The following is a 17,892-nucleotide window of genomic DNA, read 5'->3' as shown; positions in this document are numbered from 1 at the left end:
GAATTGCTGAAAGTAAGAATTTAGTAAATTTAGTGTTTAGTGTTTAATAGATTAGACCCAACAGAAGAAAGGATGGGCATACTAAAAAAGGTCACCAGAAAATGTTAAAAGAAGGGCAGAAGAAAAGGAAAAAAAAAGTAAAGCATAGAATACATCATGGACTTGACAAAAAGCCTGGCATATTTGTAATTGGAGTCCCAGAAATAGAAGAGGGAAAGTGGACAGTAACAACATTTGAGGAAATATTGGCTGGGAATTTTTCCAAATGAGTGAAAGACTTCAATCCACAGAGTTCAAAAGGTTTTGAATCCCAACTAGTATTCATATTCCTAGACACTGTGGTAAATTCCTGAACATCAGAGTCAAAGAAATAAAATCTTCAAAGGAGACAAAGGAAAAAGTCACCTTTCCTTCAAAGTAAAAGCAAAAAAAAAAAAAAAATTAACTGACTTCTCAGCAAAAATTATGAAAGCCAGGCAATAATGGAATGAAATCTTTAAAGTGCTAGGAGGAAATAACTTAAACAAAATGTTATTCCTAATGAAGAATATGAATCAAAAATAAAGGAAAAATAGAGGCTTTCAGGAAAAAAAAATTGAGAGAATTTGTCACCAAGAAACTCTTCCATTAAACAAAAAATAGGGGTGGCTGGGTGGCTCAGTCAGTTAAGCATCCAACTTCATTTCAGGTCATGATCTCACTGCTCATGAGTTTGAGCCCCATGTCAGGCTCTGTGTTGACAGCTTGGAACCTGGAGTCTACTTCAGATTCTGTGTCTCCTTTTCTCCCTGCCTCTCATCCTCTCTCTTTGTCTCTCTCAAATATAAATAAACATTTAAAAAATTTACAAAAAAAGCAAGAGAGAAATGACCTCAGAGGGAAGTACACAAAGAATAAACAAAGAAACAGAAAAACTTAAACATGTTCAAAATTAAATGAATACTGTCTGTTTATGACAGTAACATTTACTTCTTATGGAGCTTAATATATACATGGAATTAACACATCAAGACAAAATCTGACTGGGTAAGGGATGGGGTGAGTGGACAATATGGTGGTGAAGTGTTTTAAGGTCTTGCCTGGCTTGGAAGTGATAAACATACAAATTTATAGCAAGTTCTGAGAAATCAAAGATGAGTCCTATAATATTTATGGTAATTAGTAATAAAGACTGCACAGAACACAAGTTAATGAAAGGATAAATCAAATGATTAAATGGGGAAAAATATTTAATATCAAAAAAAAGAAGGCAGAAAAAAATTACAAAAGACAAATAGAAAACAAAGGGAATGTGGCACTTTGAACTCAAATATCAGTTGTAATATTAAATATAAATTAAACATCCAATTTAAAGACAAATATTGTTTAACTGGTTAAATTCAATTCAACTACATACTGCTCACAAAAGGTACTCCTTATATATAAGGACACCAAGAGGAATGGAAAATACTGTATCATGCAACACTAACAAAATGGAAGCTAGTGAAGCTACAAAAGTAAACCTTAAGGATGGAATTATTGCTAGCAAAAGTATGGAAAGAAGATTAATACAGCTCCAATCTTAAGTTTGTATGCCCCTAACAAAATAGTCTCAATATATATTCACAAAGACATACATACTCACTGATGTATTTAAAACACTGCAGCCAACAAGTACAGAATCCACATTCTTCCGGAGTGTGCAAATGCTACTGACCATATGCTAGATGAAAACAAGGCTCAAAAACCTGAGTCTCAAAGAATTGAAAACATGAATGACCATGGTAAAATTAAGTGAGAAAAAAACAGAAACAAAAAGATGAGAAAAACATTAAATAGTTGGGAAATGAAGCACTTAACTTCTAGGTAACTCATAAGTCACAAAAGAAATTACAAGGGACGTTGAAAATGTTTTTAAGGTTTTTTTTTGGTTTATTTATTTTGAGAGAGAGAGTGCAAGTAGGGGGCGAGGGGGAGCAGAGAGACAGGGAGAGAGAGAATCCCAAGCAGGCTCCACACTGTCAGCGCAGAGCCCAACGTGGGGCTCGAACTCACGAACCATGAGATCATGACCTGAGCCAAAATCAAGAGTCAGATGCTTACCCACCTGAGCCACTCAGGTGCTCCAGAGATATTTTTCAATAAATAATAATGAAAAATGCAACATAATCAATCTTATATAACTAAAATCATGTATGGGGGCAAATATGTACCCTTAAAAAATATGTGTGAAAAAAAGAAAGACTAAAATATTGATAATTTAGGAACCTATTCAAGAAGATAAAAAAAGTCATCTAAAATCTAAAATAATTAAAAGTTAAAAAAAAGACACATAAAAGCGGAATTCAATGCAATATTCAATGCAATATTTAATCTAATAGAGAAAATCAGCCAAGTCAAAAATCAACTATTTGAAAAGACTAACAAAATTATAAAAACCTATTAAAGCTGTTGAGGACAAAAAAGTTTGCAAAACAATGTTGGAATGAAAAAAAAAGAGCATCACTACAAATCATTTATACATTGAAAAGGTAATAACAGCATATCATTCACAACTTTGTGCCAATACATTTGAAAATACAGGGAAAATGGATGAATTCACTAAAAAGCTCAACTCAACAGAGAAAATAAGAAAAACTCTGAAGAGGCTTACATTTCTTATAGCTATTGATCTGTACCTAAAATCCTATCCACAGAGAAAACTTCTAGGGTTAAATGGCTTCACTGCTGAGTGGAAATTAAAACACTGGTTATCTTTAGGGGAAGAGAGGAGAGAAAGATTTAGAGAAAGCACGAGGGTGGTTTCTAAGATGCTGGTCATCTTGATCTAGGCGGTACTTAGGTAGGTTCACTTTGTGAAAATTCACCAAGCTTTTCACTTATGATTTATCTTTTTTTTTTTTATACATGCTTCACTTTGATAAACCCCTTAGGTAAAGATACATGGAAAATAAATATTTTTAAAAGACATTGTTGGGCTCTTGAGTGGCTCAGTCGGTTGGGCATCTGACTTCGGCTCAGGTCATGATCTCACAGTTTGTGAGTTCAAGCCCCGCGTTGACAGATGGGAGCCTGGCGCCTGCTTCGGATTCTGTGTCTCCCTCTCTCTCTGCCCCTCCCCTGCTCTGTCTCTCTCTCTCTCTCTCAAAAATAAATAAACATTAAAAAAAAAGAAAATTAAAAAAATAAAAGACATTGTCAGACTAGATAAAATGTCAAAACTCATCTCTATGCCATTTATAAGAAACCATGTATAAAATGGAAGGTGGCAGCTAGATGGAAATTAATGAAAAGATTTTTGAAAATCTCATAAATGATAACAAAATGAAGCTGATATAAGTAAAATGGTACCAGGCAAGAAAAGTTTTGAAGAGCATACTAGTAATGAATAGGATTACTTCCTAATGATTAAAAATTTAAGTAGCCAAGAGGATATAATCACAGCAAAATAGTACAGATGGTGTTATAAAAGAGTTTCAATGTAAAAGTGATGCTTTTTAGACTTTCTCTATATAAATATTAATTTTCATAAGTTACCGTCTATTAAGTACAACAATTTTCTTAAGTTATATGCCAAGTGAAACTTGTAAATATTACTTAAATATCTCAGTAATTAACCTGTTTTTGAACTTAACCTAGCTTTGGCTTTGCTTTTTTACAGCATTGCCATTGTTCTCTGCTCAGCATTACTTTCAGTAGAAGGCCAGGAACTAATTTTTACTGAGTATCAAGTAATGTGCAGTAGTGTGCAAGGCTATTTGCCTACATCACTTTATCCTTATAACGATCGTCTTCAGAAAGAAGTGGTACTATTATCTCCATTCGCTATGTGACCAAATCGAGGGGTGTAAAAATGGGACAATTTACCAAAGACAAATGAACTGATAAGTGACAGGTCAGGAACTGGAGCTCGGGCACAAGGTTATTTACTCCTTTCTTTTTAGCCTCATTCTCATCCTTTTTGCCATTATTTTAGAGACTCGGGGTCATAATGAGAACATGTATTATCTACGAACTAAAACACACGTTATCGTATAACTTAAATACGTAGTCAGCCTCTAAAGAAATAGATGTGCATGTAATCTATAGATATAATCATAGACATAATATATGTAACATATAGGATGTGTTATAAAACTTAGACTCCAAGAATAAAATGGGAGAAGACACAATATACACCAGCATGATGAAATGCAGTTGTGTTTTATGTGTGGAAGTCGTCAGACAGCTGTGAAAACTGCCCACGTTCGGTCTATTTTAGGCAGTTCTGTTCAGACTTTCCATAACAGAATTAGTACGATTTTAAAATTTTAACAGATCCTTTCCCACAGATTTTTAACAGATCTCTTCCTTATGTATTATTCTGTTTTTAAATAAACAATTCTCTAATTTATTCTCTGGTTTCAAGAATCATTTTCCAGGACAGTCATCTTGAGACCACCTGAAATACGATCTGTATCTCCAAACACTCCCATTATCATGATGCTGCAATAATTTATCAGCATTTTATATCAAAATACATACATCCTGTGTCTATACTCTCATTTACGTAGCATCATGGTAGGCTTTCCTCCCCTTTTACATCTCCTTTTCCTTTTTCACTAAGAAATAATAAAATATAAACTCAAAAAATTACAGCCTTGGGGTGCCTGGGTGGCTCAGTCAGTTAAGTGACCAACTTAGGCTTGGGTCGTGGTCTCACAGTCGTGAGTTTGAGTCCCGCGTTGGGCTCTCTGCTATCAGTGTGGAGCCCGCTTCTGATCCTCTCCCTCTCTCTGCCCCTCCCCTGCTCACGCTCTCTCTGTCTCTTAAAAATAAACATTTAAAAAATATATATGTATATATTTTAAAAATTACAGTCTTACTTACTTCTCTGTGACAAAAGAAGAGTTAAATGAATTAACACCTGCTTTTCCTAAAAGCTACAAACATGGTAAAGTCATATAGGGTGACAAATATGACTGAGGTTTAGAATATGTTTGGAAAGAGGATTAGTGAATAAATTTACTTTGTGTTATTCAGCCTGAGACTTAAAGAAAAAGTCACAAATTTTAAAACATACAGCATATTTTATTATAACATCACAATGAGATTACTTCATCTTTTGTTTAATTCTCAACTTTAGTAAGATGCTTACCTCTACGATTAATGTTTTGCACTGTTCATTCATTTAATCATTTATTCATTCAGCATAAATTTATTGAGTGCTTCATATGCTGGTCACTAGTCTAAGTGCTTAGAATGTGGTGATTAAAAAAAACACACACACACACACAGAGTCACCTGGGTGGCTCACTATGTTAAGTATCTGATTTTGACTTGGGTCATGATCTTGCAGTCTGTGAATTTAAGCCCTGTGTCGGGCTTTGTGCTGATAGTTCGGAGCCTGGAGCCTGCTTTGGATTCTCTGTGTCTCCCTTCCCCTCCCCTACTTCCTCTCTCTCTCTCTCTCTCTCTCTCTCTCTCTCTCACTCTCACTCTCTCACACACACAAATAAAATAAACATTAAAAAAAAGAAAAAATATCTCAACTCCCATGAAAATTGCATTTCGAACAATGAGGTAGAAGCGACATACAACATAAATAATAAAATATGCAGGAGTTGCGGCAAGATGGCGGCTTAGGAGGACGCTGGGCTCACCGCACGTCCTGCTGATCACTTAGATTCCATCTACACCTGCCTAAATAACCCAGAAAACCGCCAGAGGATTAGCAGAACAGAGTCGCCGGAGCCAAACGCAGACGAGAGGCCCACGGAAGAGGGTAGGAAGGGCGGCGAGGCGGTGCGCGCTCCACGGACTGGCGGGAGGGAGCCGGGGCGGAGGGGCGGCTCGCCGGCCAAGCAGAGCCCCCGAGTCGGGCTTGCAAAAGCGGAGGGGCCGGGCGGACTGTGTTCCGACAGCAAGCGCGACTTAGCGTCTGGGAGGTCAGAAATTAACAGCTCTGCTCGGAAAGCGGGAAGGCTGGAGGACAAAGGGAGGGAGAGCTGCTGAGCCCCCTGACGACAGAGCTCAGTTTGGTGGGGAACAAAGGCGCTCGCCAGCGCCATTTCCCCCGCCCATCCCCCAGCCGAAATCCCAAAGGGAACCGGTTCCTGCCAGGGAACTTGCTCGCTCCGCGCAAACACCCAACTCTGCGCTTCTGCGGAGCCAAACCTCCGGCAGCGGATCTGACTCCCTCCCGCTGCCAAAGGGCCCCTCCTGAAGTGGATCACCTAAGGAGAAGCGATCTAAGCCTGCCCCTCCTGCCCCCATGCACCTTGCCTACCCACCCCAGCTAATACGCCAGATCCCCAGCATCACAAGCCTGGCAGGGTGCAAGTAGCCCAGACGAGCCACACCACCCCACAGTGAATCCCGCCCCTAGGAGAGGGGAAGAGAAGGCACACACCAGTCTGACTGTGGCCCCAGCGGTGGGCTGGGGGCAGACATCAGGTCTGACTGCGGCCCCGCCCACCAACTCCAGGTATACACCACAGCACACGGGAAGTGCCCTGCAGGTCCTCACCACGCCAGGGACTATCCAAAATGACCAAGCGGAAGAACTCCCCTCAGAAGAATCTCCAGGAAATAACAACAGCTAATGAGCTGATCAAAAAGGATTTAAATAATCTAACAGAAAGTGAATTTAGAATAATAGTCATAAAATTAATCGCTGGGCTTGAAAACAGTATACAGGACAGCAGAGAATCTCTTGCTACAGAGATCAAGGGACTAAGGAACAGTCACAAGGAGCTGAAAAACGCTTTAAACGAAATGCATAACAAAATGGAAACCACCACAGCTCGGCTTGAAGAGGCAGAGGAGAGAATAGGTGAACTAGAAGATAAAGTTATGGAAAAAGAGGAAGCTGAGAAAAAGAGACATAAAAAAATCCAGGAGTATGAGGGGAAAATTAGAGAATTAAGTGATACACTAAAAAGAAATAATATACGCATAATTGGTATCCCAGAGGAGGAAGAGAGAGGGAAAGGTGCTGAAGGGGTACTTGAAGAAATCATAGCTGAGAACTTCCCTGAACTGGGGAAGGAAAAAGGCATTGAAATCCAAGAGGCACAGAGAACTCCCTTCAGACGTAACTTGAATCGATCTTCTGCACGACATATCATAGTGAAACTGGCAAAATACAAGGATAAAGAGAAAATTCTGAAAGCAGCAAGGGGTAAACGTGCCCTCACATATAAAGGGAGACCTATAAGACTCGTGACTGATCTCTCTTTTGAAACTTGGCAGGCCAGAAAGAATTGGCAAGAGATTTTCAGGGTGCTAGACAGGAAAAATATGCAGCCAAGAATCCTTTATCCAGCAAGTCTGTCATTTAGAATAGAAGGAGAGATAAAGGTCTTCCCAAACAAACAAAAACTGAAGGAATTTGTCACCACTAAACCAGCCCTACAAGAGATCCTAAGGGGGACCCTGTGAGACAAAGTCCCAGAGACATCACTATAAGCATAAAACATACAGACATCACAATGACTCTAAACCCGTATCTTTCTATAATAACACTGAATGTAAATGGATTAAATGCGCCAACCAAAAGACATAGGGTATCAGAATGGATAAAAAAACAAGACCCATCGATTTGCTGTCTACAAGAGACTCATTTTAGACCTGAGGACACCTGTAGAATGAGAGTGAGGGGATGGAGAACTATTTATCATGCGACTGGAAGCCAAAAGAAAGCTGGAGTAGCCATACTTATATCAGACAAACTAGACTTTAAATTAAAGGCTGTAACAAGAGATGAAGAAGGACATTATATAATAGTTACAGGGTCTATCCATCAGGAAGAGCTAACAATTATAAATGTCTATGCGCCGAATACCGGAGCCCCCAAATATATAAAACAATTACTCATAAACATAAGCAACCTTATTGATAAGAATGTGGTAATTGCAGGGGACTTTAATACACCACTTACAGAAATGGATAGATCATCTAGACACACGGTCAATAAAGAAACAAGGGCCCTGAATGAGACATTGGATCAGATGGACTTGACAGATATATTTAGAACTCTGCATCCCAAAGCAACAGAATATACTTTCTTCTCGAGTGCACATGGAACATTCTCCAAGATAGATCATATACTGGGTCACAAAACAGCCCTTCATAAGTTTACAAGAATTGAAATTATACCATGCTTACTTTCAGACCACAATGCCATGAAGCTTGAAATCAACCACAGGAAAAAGACTGGAAAACCTCCAAAAGCATGGAGGTTAAAGAACACCCTACTAACGAATGAGTGGGTCAACCAGGCAATTAGAGAAGAAATTAAAAAATATATGGAAACAAACGAAAATGAAAATACAACAATCCAAACGCTTTGGGACGCAGCAAAGGCAGTCCTGAGAGGAAAATACATTGCAATCCAGGCCTATCTCAAGAAACAAGAAAAATCCCAAATACAAAATTTAACAGCACACCTAAAGGAACTAGAAGCAGAACAGCAAAGGCAGCCTAAGCCCAGCAGAAGAAGAGAAATAATAAAGATCAGAGCAGAAATAAACAATATAGAAACTAAAAAAACTGTAGATCAGATCAACGAAACCAAGAGTTGGTTTTTTGAAAAAATAAACAAAATTGACAAGCCTCTAGCCAGGCTTCTCAAAAAGAAAAGGGAGATGACCCAAATAGATAAAATCATGAATGAAAATGGAATTATTACAACCAATCCCTCAGAGATACAAACAATTATCAGGGAATACTATGAAAACTTATATGCCAACAAATTGGACAACCTGGAAGAAATGGACGAATTCCTGAACACCCACACGCTTCCAAAACTCAAGCAGGAGGAAATAGAAAGCTTGAACAGACCCATAACCAGCGAAGAAATTGAATCGGTTATCAAAAATCTCCCAACAAATAAGAGTCCAGGACCAGATGGCTTCCCAGGGGAGTTCTACCAGACGTTTAAAGCAGAGATAATACCTATCCTTCTCAAGCTATTCCAAGAAATAGAAAGGGAAGGAAAACTTCCAGACTCATTCTATGAAGCCAGTATTACTTTGATTCCTAAACCAGACAGAGACCCAATAAAAAAAGAGAACTACAGGCCAATATCCCTGATGAATATGGATGCAAAAATTCTCAATAAGATACTAGCAAATCGAATTCAACGGCATATAAAAAGAATTATTCACCATGATCAAGTGGGATTCATTCCTGGGATGCAGGGCTGGTTCAACATTCGCAAATCAATCAACGTGATACATCACATTAACAAAAAAAGAGAGAAGAACCATATGATCCTGTCAATCGATGCAGAAAAGGCCTTCGACAAAATCCAGCACCCTTTCTTAATAAAAACCCTTGAGAAAGTCGGGATAGAAGGAACATACTTAAAGATCATAAAAGCCATTTATGAAAAGCCCACAGCTAACATCATCCTCAACGGGGAAAAACTGAAAGCTTTTTCTCTGAGATCAGGAACACGACAAGGATGCCCACTCTCACCGCTGCTGTTTAACATAGTGCTGGAAGTTCTAGCATCAGCAATCAGACAACAAAAGGAAATCAAAGGCATCAAAATTGGCAAAGATGAAGTCAAGCTTTCGCTTTTTGCAGATGACATGATATTATACATGGAAAATCCGATAGACTCCACCAAAAGTCTGCTAGAACTGATACAGGAATTCAGCAAAGTTGCAGGATACAAAATCAATGTACAGAAATCAGTTGCATTCTTATACACTAACAATGAAGCAACAGAAAGACAAATAAAGAAACGGATCCCATTCACAATTGCACCAAGAAGCATAAAATACCTAGGAATAAATCTAACCAAAGATGTAAAGGATCTGTATGCTGAAAACTATAGAAAGCTTCTGAAGGAAATTGAAGAAGATTTAAAGAAATGGAAAGACATTCCCTGCTCATGGATTGGAAAAATAAATATTGTCAAAATGTCAATACTACCCAAAGCTATCTACACATTCAATGCAATCCCAATCAAAATTGCACCAGCATTCTTCTCGAAACTAGAACAAGCAATCCTAAAATTCATATGGAACCACAAAAGGCCCCGAACAGCCAAAGGAATTTTGAAGAAGAAGACCAAAGCAGGAGGCATCACAATCCCAGACTTTAGCCTCTACTACAAAGCTGTCATCATCAAGACAGCATGGTATTGGCACCAAAACAGACACATAGACCAATGGAATAGAATAGAAACCCCAGAACTAGACCCACAAACGTATGGCCAACTCATCTTTGACAAAGCAGGAAAGAACATCCAATGGAAAAAAGACAGCCTCTTTAACAAATGGTGCTGGGAGAACTGGACAGCAACATGCAGAAGGTTGAAACTAGACCACTTTCTCACACCATTCACAAAAATAAACTCAAAATGGATAAAGGACCTAAATGTGAGACAGGAAACCATCAAAACCTTAGAGGAGAAAGCAGGAAAAGACCTCTCTGACCTCAGCCGTAGCAATCTCTTACTCGACACATCCCCAAAGGCAAGGGAATTAAAAGCAAAAGTGAATTACTGGGACCTTATGAAGATAAAAAGCTTCTGCACAGCAAAGGAAACAACCAACAAAACTAAAAGGCAACCAACGGAATGGGAAAAGATATTCGCAAATGACATAGCGGACAAAGGGCTAGTATCCAAAATCTATAAAGAGCTCACCAAACTCCACACCCGAAAAACAAATAACCCAGTGAAGAAATGGGCAGAAAACATGAATAGACACTTCTCTAAAGAAGACATCCAGATGGCCAAGAGGCACATGAAAAGATGTTCAGCGTCGCTCCTTATCAGGGAAATACAAATCAAAACCACACTCAGGTATCACCTCACGCCAGTCAGAGTGGCCAAAATGAACAAAACAGGAGACTATAGATGCTGGAGAGGATGTGGAGAAACGGGAACCCTCTTGCACTGTTGGTGGGAATGCAAATTGGTGCAGCCGCTCTGGAAAGCAGTGTGGAGGTTCCTCAGAAAATTAAAAATAGACCTACCCTATGACCCAGCAATAGCACTGCTAGGAATTTATCCAAGGGATACAGGAGCACTGATGCATAGGGCCACTTGTACCCCAATGTTCATAGCAGCACTCTCAACAATAGCCAAATTATGGAAAGAGCCTAAATGTCCATCAACTGATGAATGGATAAAGAAATTGTGGTTTATATACACAATGGAATATTACATGGCAATGAGAAAAAATGAAATATGGCCTTTTGTAGCAACGTGGATGGAACTGGAGAGTGTGATGCTAAGTGAAATAAGCCATACAGAGAAAGACAGATACCATATGGTTTCACTCTTATGTGGATCCTGAGAAACTTCACAGGAACCCATGGGGGAGGGGAAGGAAAAAACAAAAAAAGAGGTTAGAATGGGAGAGAGCCAAAGCATAAGAGACTGTTAAAAACTGAGAACAAACTGAGGGTTGATGGGGGGTGGGAGGGAGGAGAGGGTGGGTGATGGGTATTGAGGAGGGCACCTTTTGGAATGAGCACTGGGTGTTGTATGGAAACCAATTTGTCAATAAATTTCAGAAAAAAAAATAATAATAAAATATGCATAGTAAGCGAGGTTGCAATATATTTTATGGAGAAAATATATTGGGAAGTGGGTTAGGAAGTGGAGAGGAGTTTGTAATTTTAAATAGGATTATCAGAGATGTTCTCTCTAAGAAAGTGGCATTTGAATAAAAACCCAGACAGGGGCGCCTGGGTGGCGCAGTCGGTTAAGCGTCCGACTTCAGCCAGGTCACGATCTCGCGGTCCGTGAGTTCGAGCCCCGCGTCAGGCTCTGGGCTGATGGCTCAGAGCCTGGAGCCTGTTTCCGATTCTGTGTCTCCCTCTCTCTCTGCCCCTCCCCCGTTCATGCTCTGTCTCTCTCTGTCCCAAAAATAAATAAATGTTGGAAAAAAAAATAAATGAATAAAAACCCAGAGGAAGTGAGGAAACAGCTTAAATGTAAATTGGGGGAAATGATTCCAGACAGAGAAGAGTAAGTGCAAAGGACCTGAGGCAGGACTTTTAAGACCGGAAGAGGACACCAGAAGGGCAAATGAACAGGGAGATGAGTCCAGAAATGAAATGGGGTGGGGTGGAAAAAAGATCCTGTAAATCCTCCTGGGTCATTGTGCTTTTCCCACTGGGTGAGATGGAAGGCCATTAGGGAACTTTAGTGGAAGGAGTGATATAATCTGATTTTGTACTAATAGGATCCATGTGACTGCAATGTTGAATGTAGACCTGAGGGGAGACAATTAGAACTAATGTTCCACACAATGTAGACACTAAAGCTGGTTGTCACCTTCATTAATGATTAAGAGGTCAGCATAAATTCACTTAGAGGAAGAATGTATTTTCTAATTAACCAGAGATTCGACTTATGACATTCAATCAATGATCTTAAAAGAACAACAATAACAACAACAACAACAAAAACTAAGGCAAGAACAGTGATTGTAATCATATTCTGCTATACTAAACAAGATGTATCCATGTAGGACATCTTGAATGTGTAGATCATAATTTCCTCTATTGATGATTTTGTATGCATCAATTTAGTAGTGGCCCAAATACTACCAGGAAAAAAATTCAGTGATTTGAAGAGCAGCCATGGGCTATTCTTTCATCAAATCTCCTGAGTTCTTGCTAAATGCCGAGCTCCACAATGGAATAAATGGAAACCTCTGTATTCAAGGACTCAAAATAGAGTGGGACTATTGGGAAATAAACATCTGATCACCACACCATGGGCTAATAATGCCTTTGTAGAGATCTGTCTCCAGGAGAAAACCCTTACATCAAATAGACTGTATTGAACAGAAGCATATTCAGCAACACTATTTAAATCTTGTATGGCATGGGGCGCCTGGGTGGCTCAGTCGGTTAAGCATCCACTTCAGCTCAGGTCACGATCTCGCAGTCCGTGAGATCGAGCCCCGTGTCGGGCTCTGGGCTGATGGCTCAGAGCCTGGAGCCTGCTTCCGATTCTGTGTCTCCCTCTCACTCTGCCCCTCCCCCGTTCATGTTCTGTCTCTCTCTGTCTCAAAAATAAATAAACGTTTAAAAAATAAATAAATAAATAAATCTTGTATGGCTTTTTAATATATTACATGTGTATGTCTCTTTTGCTTAGATAATGAGATATTAATTAAATGTATATCATTTATACTCCATCCAACCTCTTGAATGCTTATAAATTCTCTCTCTCTCTCTCTCTTTTTCATTCTTTAATAGGTGGAGCTAATGTTCTCTAAGCTATAGGGCAATGGATTTGTTTAACAGGAATGAGTAAGAGGAGTGTGAGAAAAGAATATGCAATGAAAGGATAAAAATCGTCCTTTGAGATTGAAAATTTGACCATCCTTATTATGTTTAAACAAGAAAATATTGAATATAGGAAAAATTGAACATACTGAAATATTTTAATGTATTTCACACTTTATTATTACAAAAATGTTCAACCATTTCACTAACAGTTTAAGGATATAGGAAAAATGTTTCCATGCTACTCACATAGATTTTAAAACCATAGTATTTGCACAGTAATGCTAATTCAACCTCCTTCCAAACCTCATTTAACACTGTTAACCTAACTCACTAAATACGTCTCTGTAAGGTCAATGAATAAAATATTTAGGTCAAGATCTCGGTAGCTTCAAGACTATCTTTCTTTACAAATGCATTTTTAGTTTTGGGGGACAGACCAGGAAGAGAACTGAATTGTTTATCAAGATGAAGGAGATTCCTTCACATGCGTATAACTAATTTCATGGCATACCTGGATTATGCAGGAATGAAAATGACCTCACTTTATATTAACAAAGTCTATCAAAAAGCTGCCTGCCCGCCTATGTTTTATCTCACTTGCCTCCAGTTGGCTTTCTTCCTAAATAAATCAAAGAGAGAGAAAATGGCCAGATTTTTTTTTTAAGTCAAAAAATGAGATCAGATATAACCCATATTACAGTAAAAATCTGGTTGGAAAGGAGTTAAAAGGGACTATTTTGGATATCCTATTAACTTTTAAGTCCCCATTATTGTCTTTTAAATTGCTGTATATTTTTCTTTGCCATCATACTGGATTTTTATATACACATTGTGCAGTTAAGTTTCTCTTCAAGTTTATGCTGATACCAGGACCTTATAATACCCAAAATTGCTATTTTGCTATTATCATCACTTCAAATTTCTTACCATGATATTGTAATATTTATTATGCTAATCTAGAAATTGGGGCACAGCATGATGAAGTCATTTGCTCAAGATATGCTGTGAGTAAATAACAGAATTGGGAAAAGTTAATAATTCCTCAGTAATAAAAATCTGAAAACAATCTATTAATAAAATAAGGAGCCACTCTCTTCTCAGTAAATTGGTTTGTTTTTCATACTTACCTAGAATGTTAAAGTGTAAAAAGGAATTTTCTGGTGTAATCTATAAAGATTTAATCAAGGAAATTCAATGGTGCCTGTTTATATTTAAAATAGTAATTTTATTAAAAGTATTTCACGGAGGAGCCAAGTATATATCAACGACAGCAAGTAAAACTGGCACTGGCTGAAATTCATACATCTCAAAATGAAAAGGAGAGCTAAGGAATGGTCAAAGCTCTTGCTGAATCAATGACAAACAAACACTTAGTGATATTTACCTATTCATTATAAAACTGCTGTCCTTGGTTCCCAGTAGGATAATAGCTCATATTATGCTGAATAACCTATTAATCCTTCATGATGTAGGTTTAAAAAAAGACAGAAGTCAGGGCGCCTGGGTGGCGCAGTCAGTTAAGCGTCCGACTTCAGCCAGGTCATGATCTCGCAGTCCGTGAGTTCGAGCCCCGCGTCAGGCTCTGGGCTGATGGCTCGGAGCCCGGAGCCTGTTTCCGATTCTGTGTCTCCCTCTCTCTCTGCCCCTCCCCCATTCATGTTCTGTCTCTCTCTGTCCCAAAAATAAATAAAAAACGTTGAAAAAAAAATTTTTAAAAAGACAGAAGTTATGCTATGTTAGAGGCATACTAAAATGTACTAGAAAATGAGAGATCTAGTCTCTTGTTTTACAATAAGACAGATGGTTGTATTCTCCCATAGAAGCCAGGAGATCATAGTGTGGTACTTCTAGAATCCAAGCAATAAACGAAGCTCTTAAAATTAAATACCAAAATTTCTCATGAGCAACCTAAGCTAGCCTTCAGATCCCAGTTTAGGAAATACTGGTCTGGATTCAGACTACCTAGCTTGAAATCCTAGCCCTGTCCATAATTAGCTTTGTAAAGAAGGCCAAGTCACTTGACTTTTCGAAGTCTCAGTGTTTTTTTTTTTTTTACATAAGGATAATAATTCCAGCTGCCGTTTTAAGATTTTTGTGAGAAGTAAATAAATACTAAGGATGTCCACATTGTCTCTGTTGCCAATGCATTGAAACATGCCTGCCTGCAGCTTTGTTCCTTAGCTAAACAAGTTCCAGGAATGTGTTACAAGTTACAGGAATTTGTTACTCCAAGGTTAAGACCAAAGGAGAGGGCTAAAGCCCCTTCTTGCCTGAGGAATTCCATCATAAAAACAGATTACAAAACCTACTTAACTTTTTACGTCACTAAAACACTAGCTAAGTTAAAACCTTGAGTCAAGTAGAAATAAAGATTTATTTCATTTTACAAATTGCACTGCCCTTCTCTTGAACATACAGTAGGTTGATTTGCAGGAAGTAGGAAGGGGTTAAAATAAGTAAGGACATGGGTGGGTGCCATCCTGTAATATAGGGGCCCATGTACGGCTTCCACTAGGCGTACTCCAGACTTTGGAGTTAGGTAGACCTGTCTTATAAATAGAATTTTATAACTTGTTATGAAGACTCAATTATAAAAGGTGTCTTGGAGTATTCACTCAATTTTAAGGCTATTAAACTAAACAGGAAAACAATTCCACATAAGTCTTAAGATATCATGCGGGAATAGATGAGTGGCGATACAAAGCAAACCTAAGAAAAAAGAAATGTCTTCATTGAGAAATGGGCTTTCAGGTGGACTCTGACCTGTTGAATTAATAATGATAGGAATGTTGGATAGAAATGATTTAATAAAAACTTGTAATGGTACCATCCAGTTTTAAACTGGAAGGGAAAAATGCTGTTATGCTTATTAAATATATACTATTATGGTTGAGAGCAAAGAGTAATATAATGATTTATGTAAATTATATTAAGAGTAGACTGCCTGGGTGGCTCAGATGGTTAAGCGTCCCACTTCAGCTCAGGTCATGATCTCATGGTCCATGAGTTTGAGCCCTGAGTGAGGCTCTGTGCTGAAAGCTTAGAGCCTGGAGCCTGCTTTGAATTGTGTGTCTCCCTCTCTCCCTGCCCCTCTCCTGCTCGCATTCTGTCCCTTTGCCTCTCAAAAATAAATAACATTAAAAAAAAAAAAAGAGTTGACTCTGAAGTTCCCCCATGTGCAAACTGAAGAATAAGCAGAGAGTAAACTAGAGAAATTAGCCTTCACTATTTAATAACTCCCTATCCCCGACAATGACTCGAGGTAACAGCAAAATCACTTCTGACTGGGAAGGCCAACTTTCAAACACCACATGAAGAGAGAGAACCACGGTGGCTGATAAAGAACTAAGCTGTCTTTATCAGAAGAGGGATGAAGTCCACTTTGAAGGTGGGATCCTCAGGGGATTCACGCACCAGAGATCATTGACCTAAAGCATGATTGATCAGTGCGATAGTTTGCCCTGCCATTCCTTGATAGTGCTTGGAGACTTACTGGGAAATACCATTAACTCAAGGCTGACATTCAGCTGTTAGTATGGGTGGATATAAATCCATGCCACCTGGTGATTTAGTTGCAGCCCTGAGCCCTTGCTGTCACCCAGGTGCTTAGGTCCTGAATTGTCCCAGATGGGTAAAAATAAGATCTCCTGTGAGACCCACCAGTCAGCAATTTGGAGTTCCCCAATGCGTATACCCTGGCCAAAAATGGGCCCAAGCTCTGAATAGAGGAGGTTGTACTCCTGTTGATGATACACAGCATCCATATGTGAAATGGCTGGTATCTATCTGGTCCTCTGAGAATGTGACCAATCCCCATTGGCTGGTGCTTCCCTCCACCATGACTACCTGTGTTAATATGACCTCCACAGTGTATATATAGTATCTGTCACTAACTATCTTGGTCATTCTGCCTTCACTAACCCCAAAATGTTTTGCTTCTCTGTCCCTACTGGGCCCAGGAGGAATGGCTGAGAACCTTTCCCTCACAGATTACAGGGAATCAGAAAGAGGTTGAGTTACAGAAGCAACCTATGTAAAATGCCCCCAGTCTCAGGCTTCAGTCAATTAAATTAGTTTTTATATTTGGAATAACAGCAAAATATGGAAACACTTTACCAGATCCCATCCTATCTGCAAGCCTAAATAATTTGGGGTGATGGTGGTCCTTGAGTAATAACTTCAGCCTGACCTGAATATTGTGAATGAAAAGAAGAAAGAAATTAAGTGTAGAAGGCACCCAGGCCTCTGCCACACAAACTTGAACAACTTGAACGTCAATTTTGTACAACTACAAGGCTTGTTACCTCATTTAGTGGCCCAAGTTTAATTTAAGAATCAACTGTCACAGCTTGTTCAACTCTCAGTAATGAGAGGCAATTTACTCAAGAGCCCTGTTATCCAAGAACCTTTCAGTGAACACACCATGATCAGAACGGGAGAGCTGTAGTATTTTAAAAGTTAAAAAATGGCACTATTATATTTTCTTTATGTAAAACGTGCTTGATCTATATTTTCATCATTAACTCTCATTAGTCAAAACAGAGTCAGCAGCTAATTCAGTTCTAAACTATTCATGTGAATTCATTTTCATTGTGCTTTAGAAATAAATGCAAAATTCACCCAAGAACTACTAACTAAACAAATAGTAAATCAAAAATACAATTT

General features: G+C 38.7%; 1 protein-coding gene across 8 annotated transcripts in view; it reads right to left on the bottom strand.

Annotated features, from left to right (window-relative positions):
• The window catches only part of LAMA2 (laminin subunit alpha 2), a 634,006-nt gene that overhangs the window by 458,220 nt on the left and 157,894 nt on the right, over positions 1-17,892 (bottom strand). The window lies entirely within an intron of this gene.

Source organism: Prionailurus bengalensis, chromosome B2 (genome assembly GCF_016509475.1).
Source record: "Prionailurus bengalensis isolate Pbe53 chromosome B2, Fcat_Pben_1.1_paternal_pri, whole genome shotgun sequence".
NCBI classification, from domain to species: Eukaryota; Metazoa; Chordata; class Mammalia; order Carnivora; family Felidae; genus Prionailurus; species Prionailurus bengalensis.
The sequence above is the reverse complement of the archived record's forward strand: the minus strand, read 5'-3'. Positions and strand labels throughout refer to the sequence as shown.